The sequence below is a fragment of the Mercenaria mercenaria genome, chromosome 10 (genome assembly GCF_021730395.1).
Source record: "Mercenaria mercenaria strain notata chromosome 10, MADL_Memer_1, whole genome shotgun sequence".
NCBI lineage: Eukaryota > Metazoa > Mollusca > Bivalvia > Venerida > Veneridae > Mercenaria > Mercenaria mercenaria.
Genome location: NC_069370.1, coordinates 40,415,564 through 40,438,255, shown reverse-complemented (window position 1 = coordinate 40,438,255; position 22,692 = coordinate 40,415,564). Strand labels below are relative to the sequence as shown.

Genomic DNA, 22,692 nt, shown 5'->3' with positions numbered 1-22,692 from the left:
TATTTTTTAAGTTTTAATTTTTTTCTAATTATACACTCCAGAATGTAACATTAGTATGTGTAAGAGAAATCCTTTTTTAGCTGTATAACTTTCTATTATATTGGCGTTTTTTAAGTATGTGTATTCTGATGAGTAGTTCATTAGGTACAATTGCATAAATAACGTTATTTTACAAAAAATAAAAATCGTCAAAGTATGTCTTATCTAAATCGAATTTCCTTACACAAGATAGTAAGCTTTGTTCATGTTGCCCGATATTTGACAGTTTACCGATTCTGATCTTGTCTGGCGTACATTTTTACACAATATGGACATTTACATCATAAAGCACTTATTAAAAGAGTGAACGTCCTGAACAAGCAATGAAACACCAACAAGTGCTGTATTAGCTACGTTATTTGTAAACCCAGCACTATTTTGAACTAAGCTATTTAAGCTGGATTGTGAACTAAATTCTTGAACTTCTCGTGGCACTTCATTCATGATGAAATTCATGACGTATGAGGATACCCTTTTAAACGTTGCGAGTCAACTAATATATCATTTTGCATGTCTTTGGTATGTTTACGGACAAGGGGCATTCTATCAGAGTGGTTCCTACAATAATGGACGTATCCTGGTAGATTGATAATACCATTATATTCTGATGCATGTTAATCCTTAATAAACCCTGTTACAGACTTACACTATGGTCCACTTTTTTATAGTATACACTAATTGACCAACAATCCATTCAATAAGTTTTTTTATTACATGACTTCAGAAATAATTTTAAAAGAGTTTTTGTCAGAATTTGACTTCAGTTCAGCAAACCAGTGTGGAACTGTAGACAGGTCAAAAGCAAAAGATTTTTGACCGGTGATTTGTATATGGAGTCATGTAATACTAGTTTTTACTGAAAAGTAGCTGGAACGTCCGAGCTGATAGCGAAAGCCGTTGAGGCTTCTACTAAATATCTAGAATAGTTCCATTTAATAGGAATTCAAAGCATCTTACTCGAGTCTGTTTCCTTCCTTATCTCTAGAAAAAAATAGATATAAAAGTCAACCGGATATCTATGAAATATAGATTTCCTTCGTAATAATCTCAAACGAAAATTCTGCTTTTAATTCTGAGATGAAATCAAAATGTTATCATCTAAAATAGTAATCATTAAACTTTGATTAATATTTTGTTTGCGCTACCAATACAATTAATGTTACTAAATAATAGATTAAACAAATAAATGAACTGTGTTAAAACATCCCAATAAAAGTAAAAATGAAATAGATACAAAAGTCCATGTCCCTAGACTCCTCCGCAGCAATGTCCAACAAATACGCATGTACGTATCCTTTATCAGACTGTTCTCGCACCACACCCACATGCTACAAATATAGATACAGCAGTCACTGTGCCTATCCTTCATCAGACTCTTCTCTCAGCACACCCACAAGCGACAGATACAGATGAAATAGTCCACGTAGCTATTCCTCATCGCACCCACACCCAACAAATACGGATACAAACGTTCATGTGGCTATCCCTCACCAGAGTCTCCCTCTCGATGATACATTAGAGATACACTTTAAATCCATAAAGCGGAAATGGTATGACTAGGATAGTACCTTGCTTTCGTATACACCCAGTTAATCACCCTGTCTAAAGTCATTGATAGTTTTTGGCATCTCCGGTCTTGGTGCATTGTCTGTCTGAAGTTAGGCTGGCAGCTAGTCCCCTGGGGTAATTGCTATATAAGATTAAATATGTTTGTATAGAAACAGACAAGACGGAAAAAAAGATGATGCTCTTACAGTAATAGCATAAAAATCTTCGGGAGAAAGCCTTGTGCTTTCGGCCAGCGAAGCTTGTTTATGTAAAGCCCGCACCTTTATGACAGTATGACCTATGTGTTCTGGTATGAATCATTTGATATTGAAAAAAAAATATATCTAGATATTCAATCAAGATTAATCAAGTTATGGCATCGTAAAAATTTACGAAGGTTGTTAAACCACCATGGGATTAGACGTTTGATTACTTATAACAATAACTGGCCGGAGTGGTAATAAAATGGAGATAAACCTAAATATGATTCACTGAAATAAGGTTAGTATCAAGAATCATCCGGTGATATCCATAATTCTGGTATACTTTAGAAAATGAAGGTCAAGTCAGTTTGTATAGAATGTGTTATTGTGATGCATCGAAACAGATGCTCGAATTCCATTCTTTTCTTAAATTCATGTTACATATTGTATCTAGACAGTTCCATCGAAAGTTCTTTATTTGTCTATATAATGTGAAATTTATACTTTTTGGGATATGAAGTGACATTGTTAGATATTATATTGAAGCTTCTCTTCTATAATACGTTACTACATATTGAGCTCGGTTTTCTAATTAAAATTCTACAGTGATAAGTAGAACTTTCAAAAACCTTCTCCAGACATAGCTAAAGTTTTATGGATCAAGCACGTCTCTCCCGCGATTTTATGCATATGAATTTATGCTATGCTTGATAGAAAGAAAAAATGAAAACGAATTCATTTCACCCGCTTCACCTCAAAGTGTCTGTATTAGTTTACAAACAAACTGTCTAACCTTTGTTATCATAAATGCTCCCTTATTCATTAACATTTAAAATTCATACTGTATTTCAATTAACTTCTAGCGAATCTCAAATCTATATTTATAGCAAACATTGAAAAGCACTATGCTTTGGTAAGACCCGAGCAACATGTGACCTTTGTATTCACAATCTATGTAAAAATTTCCTTCATGCTGTATTTCTAATTATCCTGAGGAAGAATCTTGATTGGAAACTTAACGTTTATATATACAACGTGCAAAAAGTTATTTACCTCTTAGTTTCGCTACGAAGAAAAACGAACTTTTGCAATAAAAATAATTAAGCAGTGCCAGACAGAAATTAAGTTAATGACAATTTTACATTTAAGATACAGTGAAGAAATATAGAACTGAACAATTTTACTTTAAATTGCTAATGGAAGATATATCTTAATCATAATTGGTTTACTTTTACGAGCTAAAAGAAGAGAAAGCTATTAGAATCTACGTCATAAATGAAAGATATGTATGACGTAGTGTTTTGTCACCTTACTGTTTATGTAATTATTAGATATTTTTATGCACTCATATGCCATAAAATAACGTTGTACTTAAAAAAGGTGATGCTTTTGCTACATGGGTTTGTGGGGTCGAATGTCGAATGAAAAATGGACTTAACACGAGAACAAATATTGCATGAACGACAACGGACGAACGTTGGTCAATGTCTTATCTATCATACGCCAGTAGATCCAGAACTTTGCATTCATCATAAAATAGTACCTAAAACACAACAGCCGCTTTTGCACGCTAACGTTCCCTTACAAAAGTAGATCTACCTATTGACTTAGATTATTCACTTTGCCATATACTGGCCCCATGTGGTTCTGGGACGATCTGTCTATGAAAAGAATTGGGTACACTGCCTTACCCTTGCATGATCGAAAGAGGCGACTAATAGGGTCTTAACACTTGCTTTTGCTGTAACTCTGTGATTCCAGCAGGTATGCAAATTTTGATTCCATTCCTCATGTTTTTATTTCGATGTAAATGAGATGAGAAACCAAAATTTGTAGTCCTGTTTGGCGTCATATAACATACAGTGCTGGTGCACTGTAAAATCCAAATAAAAAAAAAATTGTCATATACTAGTACCTTAACAGAACTTCCGACTAAGGAAGGCTCATATTCAATTTATTATATATAATGCAGAATAGTCGACTAAGAGTTCTTATATACTAATACCTTTGATATAATATCTGGCTTTCTTAAACGGGAAAACTGACTTCCTATCATATGTTGTACCCGAGTTGTCTTAATATCTAGATCTACGTACGGCATACGATTAGGTACAAGGTGGTGGGGTACGGAATCCAGTAACTATACTGTATTTCGTCCGTATTGTTAATTACAATTTAAATTTTTATTTGTTTATAAAAATACATTTTTGTACTGTTTTATGAATAATGCAATCTTTTATATAATATCTTTACATTTCTTTGAATTGTTTCCGTTGATATTAAAGAATTAGTTAGCTGGCAGCAAAGCGACCAGTGCAGACAAAGATCAGCCTGCACGTCCGTGCATGCTGATCATGGTCTGCACTGTTCGCTATTCAGTCAGTAAATCTTCAGTGAATACTCCATTGAAAAAAAAGTGGTATGGCCCAAGTTGAATGATGGATCAGTTCATTTAAGAAATTTAGCAGGCTAAAGGTTAAGACGGTAAATTTTCACTTTCATACATTTTATGGTGCTTTTGCAACATCCAACTCTGTAGCGATATTTTCGAAGCGAAGTGTTCATCGCAAGTCACCAGAGTGCACTGTAGTAAAATAGTCTGCGAAACAAATCAACTGAAAATAATTTTTGGGGTTATGCATTTGTCATTATTTGCAATCTGTCGAAGTTACCAATAACTTTCATTTTTTAACAAGCTGTAACAGGATCAATAATAAGATTCTTTGAATAGACAATACGTGTGTACATAAATAATGTAACATTAAAGATATCCAATGCGCACGTTTTAATAAAATAGTTTATTATAAAATGCTAACTTTTTACGTAGAAATTCTTAATCAAATGAATTTAACTTGATTAGATATATAAACTAACTGGGTTTGAAGAATTGCGTTCACAATTAAATGTCATGTATAACAGTTAATCCATAATTCTGCGACTCACATTTTTTCCCGCCACTAGGTTATTTGGTGTCTATAGCTTTAAAATAAATAAGCCCAAGTCAGATTTATTTGTACTGTTAGCATAATAAGCTTTAATGATCCATCTGGCAGAAAAAACTTTAGCATGATATTATGTAAAAAGAGTTCATTAAATCGCATGATTTATTATTGTAAGTAATTATTCAAGAAATAAGGAGAAAATAGCTGTCACAACTATAAAAATAAAACTTACACTCATAAGCATAAAATTAGTGTTTAATAATTGTTTATATTTGAAGTGTCTAAAATAGTGATTAACTGGAACGAAAACGCATTTATTTGAAATCGAGTGGAACTAGATGTTTGCGCAGGCGCGCGTGCAACATAAATATGAATAAACAAACACTATACAAATCGGTTTTACGAATGTCGTTTCGCGCAGTTAGGTACGTTACTTGCCACCCGGGTAGCAAGACGCTGTATCGGTCATAACCTCTTGCTGGTAGGTAGAGTGTTTTAGCAGCGATATGGGGAACTATTAAACTACCACTAACTGATAGTAATTTATGGGGGCAGTTAAACTGAGAAGAAAATAAGCGGTTTAGCCCCTGTGACAATAAAACAAATGCCTCCCTAATTGCATGTACGCCCCCTAATAAAAAGTGTCGTAAAAGCCAAATAACTATGTCTCTAAAACAGATTTTCAGACATTTTCTGACAGACGCGATTCCAATTTCCTGCTGTTACGATAAATGTTTTCAATATTGTTAATTTGCGTATAACTGTTGAAAAACAGTAGAACGGATTCTAAGACTGGCCTGAAATATACACGTCACACATAATCGTGATTTGATGTACGGAGCTTCAAAAGTAGCAAGTGATGTATACTGACATTACAATTATCTCTACCTGGTCTGACGAAAACCTGTTTCAGAAATGTTCCGTATGTGTAATAATTGAAAAATATCATCTCCTACTTGAAGTAATTAACCATCTTATGCACTCGATTCTGCTGGTTTATTAATACAAGCAGACGCATTTCAAGTCCGATTGATGAATTGAAAATCAATTAGTGATGATTTAATTAAGGAAACATGGTTATGATAAATATACTTTCCTCCTATAGGAAAAGTTTGTTTATCATATAGGAATATTGAATGAAGATGTGAAGATTTTTTTTGCTAATAAAACTATTTAATGTTGCGTCAGTAAGAATTGTTCAGTGTATTCAATTTATTTATGATTTGTCGAGAACCGTAATATTGTTTGCTAATGACGTCGCTCTGAGCGTCATCTACACTTTGTTATGAAAATTTTTAAACGGCAACTTATAAACTCACTGCATGTACAAGTTCAGTTTTTGGAAAGAATGTACTATAGAATGATTATTATCCACTGAGACAGTTGCTACTTTAACCATGTTAATTACATTTTGATTTTAAGAAAATATTAGCTTTTACAGAAATTAATTTATATGAAGGTATTAATTTGATTTTTAAACATTTATCAACAATAACTAGACCTGTATCTAGACCTGTATCATTGTCGTTTTGAGAGGAACCAATCTCAATATTAGACTTTTTTAAAAGACAGTTCCCAAAGTCCAACAAAATATAGCTGCAGTGTCTGAGGCCGCCTTCTCTAACCTACGGAAATGCAGACTTTATAATGTTGATTTTCAACACATTTTGCTTACAAAAAGGCTGCAAACTGTAAATACTTTATACTAAACTGAAAGGTAAAATTTACAATTATGCGTGGTCCGGTTTTTAAAAGAAAGACATAAAAGTCAAGGTTGAAACAGGCATGCCCTCTCTTTATTGCAGAAAGCTGTACTTTAAGTCATTTTCAAAATATTTTTACGATCAAATAAAATACAGACCGACAATAGTTTCGTCTGATTTATCGGTTTCCCATATAAAAATCAAAAAGATTTTATGCAAACTTATGTGAAAACAAACACTACAAATATTCAACAAGGGTTTATTGTTTGTACAACTTCAAATGAATTTAACAAGCCCTTTGATAAAGTAATATAATATTTGTCCAACAGAGGCTATATTTCAAATAAATTTTGAGTGGCTCAAAGACTGACCAACGACTATTTGTACACAACAAACAGATGACCACATAGTATTACCATTGTAAAAGATCATAAGGACAGTCTAAGAAAAGAATAAACACTTCGTTTTATACTGTTATCATAATATTATCTGATTTAAGAAGTATGACTACATCCTAGCATGTTATATTACCTGAAAGAAGCAGTTAAATTGTGTCCATGTATGTTATAATATTATTTGAAATAAGAAGTATAATTATGTAATTGTACGCATTATTATTATTTGGAAAAAAAGTATTTAAGTATGCTACTCTATGTTATAATATCATCTTTAATAAGAAGTATAATTATGCCATTGTATGTAATAACATTATCTGAAATAAGAAGTATAAGTATGTCCTTGTGTATTGTATATCTGAAATAAGATGCATATGCCCTCGTATTTTATTGACTCAGCAGCTACACCATATGTAATACCATCGGTATTCCAAGAGTGTCATTCTGATCTCAGAAATTCAGGAAAATATTCGCGGTAATCGATTATATTTTTTTACAAAACTGTACGTCCGGCTATACATGTGTATTAAAGATATAAAATACTGAATTATTTTTTCAATAGATAGTTACTCTAAATATAGAAAATCATCATCAAAGGTTTTAACATTTATAGAAAAAAAACGCACGGTTTGTATAAGGCTGCACTCACAATTAAATGACATGCAGTGAGTCATCAAAAAAACTTTCCAGTTCTAAGGTTAATACAAATTCATTTTGTGAACTATTTATAGATTGATTAAGTGTGTTCTGTTTTAACCTAACAGTCAATACTCTTTACACAAACAAACATGACACAATACACAACTTTTTTTCACGAATCCACAAATAAACCTGTTCATGTTCAAAGACTATAGGCGGTCTCTAACCTAAAAAAAACAATATTCCATTTTCACATGGTTTTGTTTTGATTTTTCTAAACAAAAAGCCTTTAAACAAAAAGAAAAGGAAAATAAAACAAAGTGAAATATTATGTATTAAAATACACTTTGGACTGCAGAAAAAGTTGCGACATTTTGAAAAATACATTTGTCATCGGTAGAATTGATCGTCAACGTTAGCTAGTTTGCATGTATGGTTAACTTTACAGATATGTGTCAAAAGGTCTTGAACACCACGGTTAGTCTATTTGTAATCACTGGCCTTTTGTTTTCGTTATTTTTCATCCCATTAGCTCTAAAGTGTTTCATAATTACTACAAGTAAATTCATCAATGAAATCGCAAACCGCAATCTATTTTCCCAGGGTGGCTTTCACGTATCATTCAATATGGTTCACCACCGTTACTCTGATTGTATCTGTCTTAAGTTTTTCTGAATTAATCATACCATTGACTGTATGAAGTTACGCTTATATTTCGTGCTTCACTATTTCAATTACTCCTGTTTTTTGTGTTCAGTTTTTCGACTTACTGAAAGCTTGTGTAGATATTTGTACATTTAGGACATTTGGCCTTGTTTCAGTATAAAATATGTTTCCTGACAATATAATTTTATATTTGAACAAGGAAACATATTAAGAGGTACATATATTATATAGCTATGGTTAGGAATATTTCATATGCAGAGTTGCATATATTTCTTTAAAGCGCATGTATATATATTTATATTTCTAAACGGTTCTTCTTCAGACATTGGTCAAATGTTTCAAAATATACGCCAGTTTATTCGTATTAGTTAATACGTAAATAAAAATGTTAAAGGTAATTAGATGACTTCTAGGATATATCTGTAGTCTTTTCATTAAAATCTGTAAAATATGTAAGCGTTCTTCGTTTTTCATACGGTAAAAAGATGCTGTAATATAAGGCATTTGGCTGTCAACTTAAATATTTGTTTGTCTGTCTGTTTGTTTGTTTGTTTGTTTTGGGTTTAACGCCGTTTTTCAACAGTATTTCAGTCATGTAACGGCGGGCAGTCAACCTAACCAGTGTTCCTGGATTCTGTACCAGTACAAACCTGTTCTCCGCAAGTAACTGCCAACTTCCCCACATGAATCAGAGGTGGAGGACTAATGATTTCAGACACAATGTCGTTTATCAAATAGTCACGGAGAACATACGCCCAGCCCGAGGATCGAACTCACGACCCGCGATCCGTAGACCGACGCTCTGCCTACTGAGCTAAGCGGGCGGGTGTCAACTTAAATAGTACTGATTTGTTATTCTATGATTTTATCAGTTTTTAAAGTATTGGAATTGTGATGTTTTCCTTTACTGATGATGTAAGATAAAACCTAAGCAGACATATACTCTTTTATCTTTCTGTTTGACCCACTATCAACACATTCATATTTTATATATCTACATTAAGTAATGTGAAAAAAATGAAAAATATACATCAATATGAAAATGATGTTCAATTTGAATTTATCGACTTCGAAACAAATTTATCTTATAGAACTGAAATACGTACTTAAATCAGGCGTTTTTAAGGCCCCTTTTTTTGTTTCTTGCTGTTTTTGTCTCACTGGAGATATCTTAATTGTATGCATGGCTTAATCTTGTTGATCATTTAACAGTCAATCACTTTAGTCATTAATTAATCTCTAAACCTCAAACAACTTTCTATCATGCACTTTATCACTAGAAGTATAAATGTATAACGTTATTAGACACAATTTAAATGAATACCGATAAGAAACGAGCAACTACGATTGACCGTTGGCGTATTTCACCGTTTGCTGAAATGGCGCCCAGTCGGTTCTGTCTTTACACCTTTCTCATTTTTATCGCAAATTGTACAGACAATTGCCTCCGTTTATGGTACGTTCCCATATGATATTGGTGGCACGAGTTTGGACAATAAAATAAGAAGCACTGTAACGTGCCCTGTGGAGAATGATCGAGACTGTGATAATTTATTGATTCATCACGATTATTTGCCAATTTTTGTCAATTTTCATCCTACGACCACTTAGCAAATCAAATTTTACTGTATGTCAGCTTCGTTTGAATTGATTGAAGATCGTAAATTAATTAAGGAATCTCTGTTCTGTATGTGTTTTAAAAGATTTGTCTGCCATCTTGCTGAGAGAAGCCTCCAAACGTAAGAACAAAAATCATCTGACAACTGTGGGCCGCTCGGATATAGTAAATTTTTGTTTGTTTTGGGTTTAACGCGGTTTTTCAACAGTATTTCATTCATGTAACGGCGGGCACTCAACCTAATCAGTGTTCCTAGATTCTGTACCAGTACATACCTGTTCTCCTCAAGTAACTGCCAACTTCCCAACATGAATTATCGGAGTTGGAGGACGAATGATTTCAGACACAATGTCTTTTATCAAATCGTCACGGAAAACATACGCCCGCCCGGGGATCGAACTCGCGACCCCACGATCCGTAGACCAACGCTCTCCCTACTGAACTAAGCGGACGGGTAGGATACAGTAAAGTGTCTTGAATGTGATGCATGTATAAAACATACCGTTATGCACTTCTTTTATCAATCTCAACAAAAACTTCAGTTATGTCATATATCATAAGTTCTTGCTTGAAATTACACTAACATTTGTGAAGTAAAGGCTTACTTATGTCAGCTTTAAAATATAAATATTTTCCACATAAAACTACTAACAATAACCTATTCAAGGGATATAAGATATTAGTTTACTTTAATTTCCTTATTGTCGACCTAAATACACTTCTTTGATAAAAATAGATCTAAGGACCAACTTATTAAGACTTTGCTGACTCACATAACACAAAATTTGACAATGAGTAATTTTAATATTTACAGCTCACAATATCTTTACCCGGTTATCATGTGTGGGTCGAACGCGTAAACAATACCCTTGTTGACGTTCCAAGAGCACAGTTTGGCTTCCGTTTGACCGTTTAGTTAAAAGGGTCACATAAATATCATATTATCTCCGAATCTGCTAAATTTGATATACAGGCGCACTTAATGGTCGTTAAAGATGACAAAGACATAAATAAGTATCACAAGATGTCAAAATTACAACTAGCTAATGATGTGATTAGATGAAAATCGTGGGTTAATCGGATGACAACTTTAATCGATGGGTTGGAACAACTCTTGATATTGAAACAATAAAAGAAGGCTCGTAAATTATTTTCAAAAAGGGTACTATTCACCGAAATCTGACATTTAAATCTAAAGCTGCTATCAGTACAATATTATCTGCATCATAAACAATACCTTACAAATGAGGTGTTTATTGGTGAACTTCAACCGTGTTACAGTAACCGAGTCATGTAATAGTTTTAGTTGCTTATTGTAAAATTTTAACTGCTTTAGACAGTGTGTGTCTATTTATTTATTTGGGTTTTACGGCGCACCAACACAGTATAGGTCATATGGCGCCAAACAGGACTACAAATTTTGGTTCCACATCTCATTTACATCAAAATAAAAACATGAGGTATGGAATCAAAATTTGCATACCTGCTGGAATAGAGTTACAACAAAACCAAGTGTTAAGATCCTATTAGGCGCCTCTTACGATCATGCAAGGGTAAGGCAGTGGTTCCAATTCTTTTCATACACAGATCGTCCCAGAACCACATGGGACCAATGTGTGTCTATGTGTAAATGTTGAGTTCTGCTCAACCCCGGGCTAGTCGGTAGCTTGCGTTTCCCCTGGTTCAATCAAACCAAGCCTGCAACAGTTTGATTTATGTCGTGTTAGGCGACCTGTTGTTTTCTACTTTTTCTATCATTTGTTTCTTTTATTTGAACCGGTCATGTTCATCAAACCTCAGCTCAGATAGACTATCAACATATTGTTTCAGTTTTCCGCCAGTTTCTTACTGTTGACAGTCAGCGTTCTTGTTTGTGTTTTTTTCTGATCCTGTAACAGTTATTTCTTCATGATCTTTTTCCTTCGTTTTCAAAGGAGCATCTCAAATCAATTACGGAGAACCAGCACTATTCCTTATATTATTGATGGTCTTTTAGCATGAGTAGTAACGTAATGGGGAAAGTAGGCACCACTCTTTCTGCAGCACCGGACACATTGTCGAAGCCTTCACAATCAGTTTTCATAATTCTATTCCTCTTCTTTCGTTTATACCTTTACACTCGCTTGGTCGAACTGTATTTTATTGCTACTCGAAATAATATTTAACTATCATGTTATATTTACATCCTTTATCATAAATAATAAATAGATTGCATACTCTATATTCTTTCGAGTATTTTATTGCGCATGATTGATAACTTAAGTCGATTAAGAAATGTATTCTGGTAATTTATGGAAAAATAGTGACAAACAATGAAAGAAATTAGGAAAGAATGACAATATACAAAAAAACTGTATAAATATGACTAATGACTTTTTTCCGTTACTCTTCAAAATAGTCAATTGCAAACAGAAGTAGAATAATTGTAACTGAGTATATTCATAATATTGTTTTATACATATACTTTCAATTACAATTAAATAACTGCGCATGGTTTTCAACTGACTGAGGTTTTTAAGGCAGGAAAGATGTTGACATATAAAGTATATATGATAATATAAACTAATATGAATTAAGGCACCGCCTAGTATGGGGATTTATCTTTTATATATCCACTTACAAAGAAATATTTAACAATCAAAAGTGAGTGAAACTTCGCTCTAACAGTGAAGTTTACATTTAGTGTCATCATACCTCTTACAGCAAATATCATTCTTTGCAAAATGTACGAGAAGCCGTGACGATGACGTCATTCACCGCGTTCTCGCACTGGCTTTAGGATTTTGTTTTGTTTTTGCACTCCAAGCAGAAACTGGACGGCCTTTACTCTTCCTTACTGTTTTGAAAGTGTCTTTCAGTTGCATGTACAGTTTTCATTACGAAAAAGAAGTAAAAGAATCATGTTGGCTCGGTTTACGAATTTCTGTGACTGATTCGGGGTGCTCGGATATTCAGACAGACAACCATTCTGCGACGTGTACATAAACCGGAACCGGAAAACATCGAAAAAATTGCCTCAGTATATGCAAACAACAAAGACGAATAACTATATACGGACGTTACCGTCTCGGGGATTTTTATCCACGGCGCTTTGCAAATGATAATATATACATAGGACAAGTGAAAAGTTTCTGCTGTTTTCTTCTACTGCAAAAAAAAAAAAAAAAAAAAAAAAACCCACATCATCTTTACTCAGAACTTATGGTTTCTACATAGCAAAGATATATGTTGGATCTCAAGAAGACAAAAATAATTGCACGTCTTTTTAAATTTGGGGTGTTTTAATATGCTACATGAAAATATACATTAATGGTGAACAATAAGTCAAGAAGTAAACGAAATATAACTTTTCCCGGACAAGACAAATATAAAACGACAAACGTTCAGTACAAATAAACTCAGCCGCCCAAAACACACCCATGCAGCAGTTTCTATACATGTATGTAAATGTCAGATGTACTCGCATGAAACAAACAATAGGATGACAAAGATAAAAGAAACTAAAGAACATCTATGGGCACCGCCTTGGAAGCCAGTGGTAATAAAACCACTGGGGAGGAGCTGAAACCGGGTTTTTCCGCCACAATGTTCCAAAGATCCAGGACAGTGTACATACAATTTTTCTCTCCATCAGTATTGGTTGCAGAAGGCATAATATGAAAAACACAAAACTACACGTGTACACATATATATGAAAGAAATCCAAAAGACCCATATGCGTTTGTACTCGATGCTTTGCAGAAAACAGAGCAACAAGAGACGCACCATAAATGACCGACGAAACAGACCAGAAGACAAGTATCAAAGCAGTTTAGGCCAAGTTGGCTTAAACAACTGCCTATCGCAGTGATTTCTACTAGTCTAGTCAGACAAATCAAATAGGAAATTCCAGAGTCCAAATATAGGGCTGAACACCAAACATGCGATGTGTTTCAAAATAGTTGGATTATACCCTCTTATGATATTTTTTTATAACCATTCAGATAGCCAGATGTATTATCGAATGCAGTAATATTAACGCCCATCTTATTTGGAGAAATGTTCAACCAAAAGTCCATTTCGTAACAATTCAACACGTCATAGAAAGTAGAAAGATTATAGTTCCTAAAGAATGTTACGAAAGTATGTCTAAGAACATTATTACTCATTTAAATGTACAAAATTTAACTGATAATGTATTATGATCATGTATGTATAAGAGAATGACTAGGAAAATGGTCTCATGTTTATATTGCACTTTTTTCCGTTCATAAATGACGTGTCAGATGAAAAAGATTAGATAGTCAGCACTAAAGATACCAAAATGTATCAAAAAAGAAACAAATAGAAAATAAGAACAAAACTCTTAGAGATTTTAAACTTTACCACTTGCAATGAACGGTGTCGTATTTGAACTAACCGCTTGTCACATAAATAACAAATTAGCGGTATTGCAATTACTTATCATAGTGATAATCAAAGCGCTCTTAAACTATTAAAACTGATTTACGAGCTGGTTTGTCTTTAAGCCTGGATTAACACGTTAATAGTCACCGGTGTAGCTACTGTGGGAGGGGCAGTAAAGAGCGCCCTCTGTTCGTTAGTGGTACTCGTGGATTGTTTAGTATACAAAATTTAACCAACATTGCATGACTTTTCACCATAAATATAACCTTGTTAAGGAGATCACTTATCATAAAGGCTTAGAAGTAAATATTGCTATTTGAAATCAATTTTGGCTCGACTGCTTACTTGTGAGTGTGAAGAAGCATATCGTTTAGACGTTTACAGTTGCATTATCTCGATTTACAACTTTCAGAACAAGCCCTTCGGTACGAATGAGTGTAAAAGAAAACAATTTACGCATTTCCTTTTTCTGTATTTCTTCATGTTGAAATTAGTTGTTGAATTTTTTTCCAGGTTGCTGATGGCTTTATCCCTTGAATGATTAATAATATACAATATAAGCAGTGTGTGTTAAGATAATGGTTCGTAAAGTAATTTAGGACAATTTTACTCATGTAAAACCATTTAGAAATAAACCGATTTCCACCTAACAGTGCCAAATTTTATAAAATCAACTTCGCAGACCATAAGAACGCAAGAATTAAAACACAACTAAACATTGTTCTTTAGCCACTGACCATTCCAAGGCGTTGTTCTTTAGCCACTGACCATTCCCCATTGTGTTCTTTTACTTGTTCGTTTTGCCCTGGTGTATTTGCTTTGCCTTTGTGCATGTGTGTGCGTGTGTTTGTCTATGTGTGCTGGTTTTGTACACTACCGCGTATTGTGGGTTGTGCTTTGAAGAGATTGGTTTGGAACGTTGCTATACATGTATCATTCCTGTAATTCTACCTTGTTTTTATGCAAGTATAATGTACGTTTTCTGACTGGTTTCTGGCTGTTTCGTGTGTTCTAGCCTTGCTTTGTATACTCTTCCCACATTATCATCCGTATATGTTTGTTTAGCAAAGAGACAACAGGAATTCTAACACAAAAAAATACATTATCCTTCTCAAACTGTTCACATATATCAGCAGTCAGTGTTTCAACTGTATGTTTGTACTACTAAAGGACCATGTGTACCTGCTAACAGCTTTGAACACATAAATGATTCTCAGTGATTAGTATACATACATTATAACGAACCTGTATGTTAACCTTTACCCTGCTAAATTTCTAAAATGGACTGGTCTATCATACAGTAAAGGCAGTACCATTTATTATTCAAAGGGATGTTCACTGAAAATTTACTGAATGAATAGCGAACAGTGCAGATCTTGGTCTGCACTGGCCGCTAGCAGGCTAAATGTTAAACACAACAGTTTTTATGCCCCCGAAGGGAGGCATATAGTTTTTGAACCGTCTGTCCGTCTGTCAGTCTGTCAGTCTGTCGGTCTGTCCGCAATTTTCGTGTCCGGTCCATATCTTTGTCATCGATGGATGGATTTTCAAATAACTTGGCATGAATGTGTACACAGTAAGACGACGTGTCGCGCGAAAGACCCAGGTCCGTACCTCAAAGGTCAAGGTCACACTTAGACGTTAAATGTCATTTTTCATGATGTGCATTCGTGTCCGGTCCATATCTTTGTCATTGATGGATGGATTTTCAAATAACTTGGCATGAATGTGTACCACAGTAAGACGACGTGTCGCGCGAAAGACCCAGGTCCGTACCTCAAAGGTCAAGGTCACACTTAGACGTTAAAGGTCATTTTTCATGATGTGCATTCGTGCCCGGTCCATATCTTTGTCATCCATGGATGGATTTTCAAATAACTTGGCATGAATGTGTACCACACTAAGACGACGTGTCGCACGCAAGACCCAGGTCCGTAGCTCAAAGGTCAAGGTCACACTTAGACGTTAAATGTCATATTTCATGATAGTGCATTGATGGGCATGTCCGGTCCATATCTTTGTCATTCATGCATGGATTTTAAAATTATTGGGCATGAATGTGTACCACAGTAAGACGACGTGTCGCGCGCAAGACCCAGGTCCGTAGGTCAAAGGTCCTAAACTCTAACATCGGCCATAACTGTTCATTCAAAGTGCCATCGGGGGCATGTGTCATCCTATGGAGACAGGACTTTGTTTTCTCATTCAGTTGATTCAATATTATTATCAGGATAGCTTTAGTGAATCCCTCAGGAAATCTTAATTAAATATTACAAGTGAAACATGAACTTATTTTTTATGCTCATGAAGTAACAAGTATTTGCATCTTTAAGATCTTATTTGATAGCAATACGTAAATAAAGTTTGCAGATCATTGGTTCACGATTTTGTAGAATAACAAAAAAAATCAAGTCAATTGCACTGTATCTTGTTAAGCAGCCGCATGCTATTGGCGGATGTATTAATGCATGCTCGTTATTTCTAATGTAATATAATTATCCGCGTGTGTATATACCAGTAGATCTACATGATACCCTTCCATTTCTTTCTAAAAGATGTTCACCAATCTAAAAACACAAATGGCGAGCTTAAACTCTCACCCCATCTAAGTTTGTTCGGTTTGAGGTGTAACTCTTACCTTCATTCAGTCAGCCTATGTTGACATTTCCCTTAGTAAAATGGTATCCTATAACAGTCTTAACATTTTATTCTGCCAAGTAATCTATCATTCCAGATAGGACTTCATATGACCATTGCTTTCTAATAGATATCCCAACAGTTTGAAGCGGACCAGTTTCTAGTTTCCCCGTAAGAGCACAACGGTACTGGTTTTTTGGGTACAAAATGGAATTACATGCGAAAGGTCAAAGTACCAACCGAAGTTACATCAGGTACAAAGATATGAACAAAACTTGTAAGAAATAAAATCGAATCCAGGATGTTTTAACCTTCATTCTTGATTTTGACAGTTTTATATAGCAGTCTAGACCAAACACAATATATGTCATATAGTTGGAACATATCCAATTATATTAGAAAACGTACTCTTAGAATCAGTAAAGAATTCGTTGGAACTGCTATAAGAGAAGTTATGAAATATCTACTTTACAATTCTATGAAAACCTTGTTTGATGCTTTAGAAGTGTTTAAAGATTGTCAAAAAGGTTCAAATTAAATAAACATGCCAGGATACCACAGTTTCTGAAAACCCAAGAACAGAAATGCTGCTTGCTGAACAGTTTGAAAATAACTTGACATTAGTTGAACGTTACGTACGAAATTATCTGTTTATCAATAACGTACTGAAGATATTAGTTCCGGGAGAAGTTAAAAGGGCAGACGAATATAAATGTACACAACTTTCAGTGAATCTTACAAATTAAGTGCCTACGTGCTGAAAGACCAACAGACATGTTATATATGTTGTATACGGCGTTCAAGGGAAACGCATGCGCAGGCCAATGGTGTAATATGTGTAAGGTGTAATATGTGTAACCATACATTTGAAAATCTTAAGCAGTTCAGGTACGTGTGAAATTTTCATCGCCAAAAAGGCATATTATGTTTTGAGGGCATGTTATTTCTACACATAGAATGGTGTGCAACTGCTTTATAGTAACAGAGACATAGGACCCGAAAAATTCCCAGTCGAGAATTTAAACCAGTTAACTGCATTCTGATACAGTTTTTACAGGTCTTATTCTCTTTGCTGAGTTTGCATACAATGCAATTGTTAGTTATCTGTATACAAGGAGAGAAAAACAATTACTAACATTGCTGTCTGGCCGGCCTGGGAGGCCGAGATTTCTTCCCAGTTTACTGCAACCTGAGACCATGTTACTCCTCGCTCGAGTAAACATTGACACTATGTTGTAAGATAATATAGAATGTTGACACATCTGGTCGCTTATATTACCCTAACATGGCCCGCCTGTCAGTGATTAGCAGTAAAAGACTAAGGGCAATGCATTATTTGTGTAACAGATATTCATGTTAAATGGTGATAAAAAACTTTGCTAAAATGGAATACTATCAGCATTGTGTACACCTCAGAACACAATTAGTATTAAAATGAACAGCAGAATAGGAACTAGATCAGTTTTTACTACGAATATAGAAAAACAAAAATAGACATTTTTCATTAATGGCATTTTCTACTATTTGAAATGTAAGCAAAAACCTCTACCAAAAACATGGTCTGAAGGGAGGCTACAAAGGTTCTTTTAAAGTGTTCAAGTACTTTCAAAGTTAGATGCTATGCTTTCTTTCCTCTTTGTGTCTGACACTTCAATTGAAAGACTTCAAAATACGATGTTCTTAAAGCCCACAGAGACTAAGTTGTTTTGATACTTGCGGTCTGGTCTGTTTCGTTGGTACTCAACGATCTGTTTCTTATTCTCTGCCTTCTTCAAAGGCATTGAGTACATGCGTATATTGTTCTAAGGTTTCCCTTATATAATACTTTACACTTACACGAGCATTTTTGTTTTACATATCATGCCTTCTGTTACAAGACATTCATCTAGCGCGGTAACTTTCATTTACACTGGTATCTTTGTTCAAAGACGTATACCAAGAGTGTGGACTTAGTGCAGCATTAACAAGTTTAAACGCCACAGCGTTGTCCTAATGAGTTCCGTCGTTTGTTTTGTTCTCATTTCATATTTTAGTTTGACTATATGTTTCGAGTACATCTTCATCATGTGCACCTCCATCTCCAGTCATACACTGCTACGAAGTGTATGTGTATGGAAGGGTAGAGTGTGAAGGAGAAAGGTGTATTCTTTGAAGCATTTGATCTTTGTCTTCGTTTCCTAAGTTGTAAGCTTTGCCACAGCATAATTTGTATCCTAAAGTTTACCATAGGTTACATAATGTATGTAAAGTAGTGTATGTGTAACAATTGGCGTGCTGTACTTTATTGACAATTAATAGTTATTCAAAACCATTTGTTAGGAATATTGATAAAAATGTAATACACGCAGAAGAAAAGTTCGCAAATACCAAAGTACTAAAATAATTTTTGATGCATCTTTTACTTATGTAAAGAAGAGTTTGTAGTTAATATGCTAAAGCGGTATTGTAAGATTTGCATTATTTGTTAAAAATTTCGTCTAGTATCCAACTACGTCTTCATACAATTATTTTTCCCTGTTTGTTCTTTTTTTATTTTACAGCATAGTTCTAATAATGAACTTACGTGGAATCGTACGAAGAGAATGGTCTAATCAGACAGATGGTAATTGGTTTGAGTAAATGCCATATTCTACAAATAATTTCCTGAACGCAGACAGAGTTGTATTAAGATGGTAATGATAATTGTGACGAATCAGTTGTATTCAGTCAACAAAAACGGCTAAATAGCTCTGAACATCGCCAATTACATATTGTAAAAACTAGTTGGATTACTCACTGTCGTAGATATAACGTCAATTGTTATAAGCCAGAAGTGATTTATGAGGTCTCTGACAATCACACTTTATTCCTTGTCAATTATGAGAGAAACTGTATGATGGGAAAAAGAAATAGTCGTCACAACAACGGCCAAACTAAATTCCGGTTGTTAAAAAGCAAAGGTTGCTGGCGGATATACAGTTTCCTTAATCTCTTTGTCTGATATCTGATTTATTTGGATTGTCTCGCGATCAGTCAAATTTTTATTACGACAAAACTTGGGATCTCCTTAAAACTTTTTTTAATTTTAGTCTTCCAAGACAATAGCGACATGTAACTTCAATAAAACCGAGTCAGCTATTATTTTGCTTGGTTGCATTCTATGTTCCAAAGGATGTTCTTGTAGATTTTATTTCAAACTAATTTTAGAAGCTTTCTTATTATACATAGCAACAGCAAACCTTTATAATAGGCAAGAAAGAAACAAAATTTTGAGCCGTGCCATGAGAAAACCAACATAGTGGCTTTGCGACTGTTCGCTAACAGTTTCTCCAATTCCAATAGGCTTTAAAAGCGAACAGCGTGGATCCTGACCAGACTGCGCGGATGCGCAGGCTGGTCTGGATCCATGCTGGTCGCAAACCCACTATGTTGGTTTTCTCATGGCACGGCTCAAATATTGTACACGGACATAATCTTTATTTGGATACATTGCAAAGATAATTTTCAGAACAAGTAAATACGTATACATAATTTAGCCATTTGTATTGTATAGCTATATACAGATACTTTCAGCGCTTCCAGGAAGGTACATACAGGTTTTAACTAGCGAACATACCTTTCCGGACAAGCACAAAAAGCACAATAATTAGACATTTACTCAGAAGTCCTGTCTTGCTTAACAAGCAAACGATGAACAGACATTAGTTATATTTACCTTCCTTCCAAGGCAAGCAAAAAAGGCTTAGACATTACTATTTGAAAATTCCGTGCTAGCCATCTCGCCACTAGCCATGTACAGTACAAATGCATCTTGCCTGCATTTCCACGACCGTCCACGAACAGGCTCAATCAAACCAAGCCTGCAACATTTTCATTTATGTCGTGTTGTGCGCCCTGTGGTTTTCCACTTTTTTGCAAATAATTAAGAAATCAGATGTTTTAAGTTGTATATTGGACAATTGTAGAAAAAGCCCGTACCCATATGCACCAGTTTATTTAGAAGCCTATCACAGCAATCGAGTGCAAGTTTGTTTTCTACATGTAAAATGTTCTTACAGGACGATAAACAATATATGTAGATGTTGATACCTCTTGCAAGCATAGTAGCTTTTTTTGTAATACATAAACTTAATAATTCGACCTAAGGTGAAGGTATACGCATCAGGCATTAAACTCTACACAGGAATCTATGTCGAAAAATGCCGTAAAATCAGACTGTAAACATAAATTTTTCCTGTGAGAGGACATGAATTTCCTTTTCATTGGTTTACTATATGCTAGTTATTTCCAGGTGTTTCATTCAGTGCTACAGGGCATTGAATTTCATTTCAGACACTCTGTGCTAGGTCATGATAATTCAGTTCATGTGTTTTGCTCTCTGCAAGGACTTGGCATTTTGATTTATGTGTTTCACTCTGTTCTTGGACATAATGTTTCAATTGATATTTTTCGCTCTGTCCTTGAACTTGATGTTTCATTTCATGTGTTTCGCTCTGTCTTGGGACTTGATGTTTCAATTCATGTGTTTCGCTCTGTCCTTTCATTTCATGTGTTTCACTCTGGGATACTCGTGTTCATTTGAATTAATCCATTCGGAGAAAAAGATTTGGTAAGATATTGTTCTTCTTCAAAGATGTCCACTTTTATTTATTGGCTTGAGACTCTCCATCTGCAGTGGATGAACAGTGTATGCATGATACTTTAATATATAGAAGTTGTATAATGTGATTAAAAATTAGCCATTCCCTAATTATTCTCTTAATTCTAAAATAACTTTAAGTCATTAAATTCAAAAAGGTAAATGACAATCTCTGTAATCACACCTTATTTCTCATGAATAAAACTACTCTTTTCTAATCAGACATTCTAATGCTAACCGTCCGCGACAGCGCCACATCTACTGTATAGCGCCATCACTAAGCATCTCCACTTTTTGATGGTGGAGCTAGGGTTTAGTAGCCGTACTTTTGCCATGGAAATGCTATTTCAATTTATGTGATTGCTCTTGCCGTGGCCATGATATTTCAATTTATGTGATTGCACTTGCCTTGGACATAATGTTTCAATTCATGTTTTTCGCTAGCCTTGGACATGACATTTCAATTCATGTGTTTGCTCTTGTATTGGACATAATGTTTCAATTCATGTTTTTCGCTGTCCTTGGACATGACATTTCACTTCATGTGTTTGCTCCTGCCTTGGACAAGATGTTTCAATGCATGTGTTTGCTCTTGCTTTGGACTTGATGTTTATTTCACGTGTTTTGCTCTGTACAAGAAGAAGAAGTTTTATTGCATGTGTTTCACTCAACTCAAGGCCTTGAAGTTTCAATTTATAAGCAATAAAGAACAAGAATTTTCTTTTCTCTGAAAAATGTTCTGTACATTTTTAAGTAATTTGTTCTAGAGTTTATCACCATCTATGGGTGAATTATCTACAAGCAACGAATAAAATTGTGTGTGCTGAAATATTTAGAATCTGGAGCACAAATGTCACTGTTGTTTTATTTCAAGAAATTTAAGAAACAAGTAGCAAGTTACAAATTCAAAATTTTAATGCCTATAATAGTAGTGTCTTTTAAAACACGTGTTTAATGCATTTAAGTTTCGTCTTTTAAAACACAACATTCTGAGTCATTTAATGCGTTAATGCGTAAAAGTCAAAATTGTTGATACATGTGGAAATATCGACTCTTTTTTATGAACAATTAATAGAAAAACTAATTCCCTTTTTATTTTAAGAATAGATTAAATGAAATTCATTTAAGCATTTAAGAAGCACAATGAAATAAAGGCAAAGGATGTTTAAGGGAAAAAAATATATAAATTTTAAAATCAAAACGACACATGTTCTCCCGTACGTTTTAAAAGAAACTGAAAGTTTGATGAATGTAGTATTTGTAGAAAATCGTAAGAAAATTTTCATAAACAAAATATA

The 22,692-nt window shown here is 34.4% G+C and overlaps 1 protein-coding gene across 2 annotated transcripts in view; it reads left to right on the top strand.

Annotated features, from left to right (window-relative positions):
- The window catches only part of LOC123561829 (sonic hedgehog protein-like), a 96,984-nt gene that overhangs the window by 45,590 nt on the left and 28,702 nt on the right, over positions 1 to 22,692 (top strand). The gene's annotated exons all lie outside the window — the stretch shown is intronic.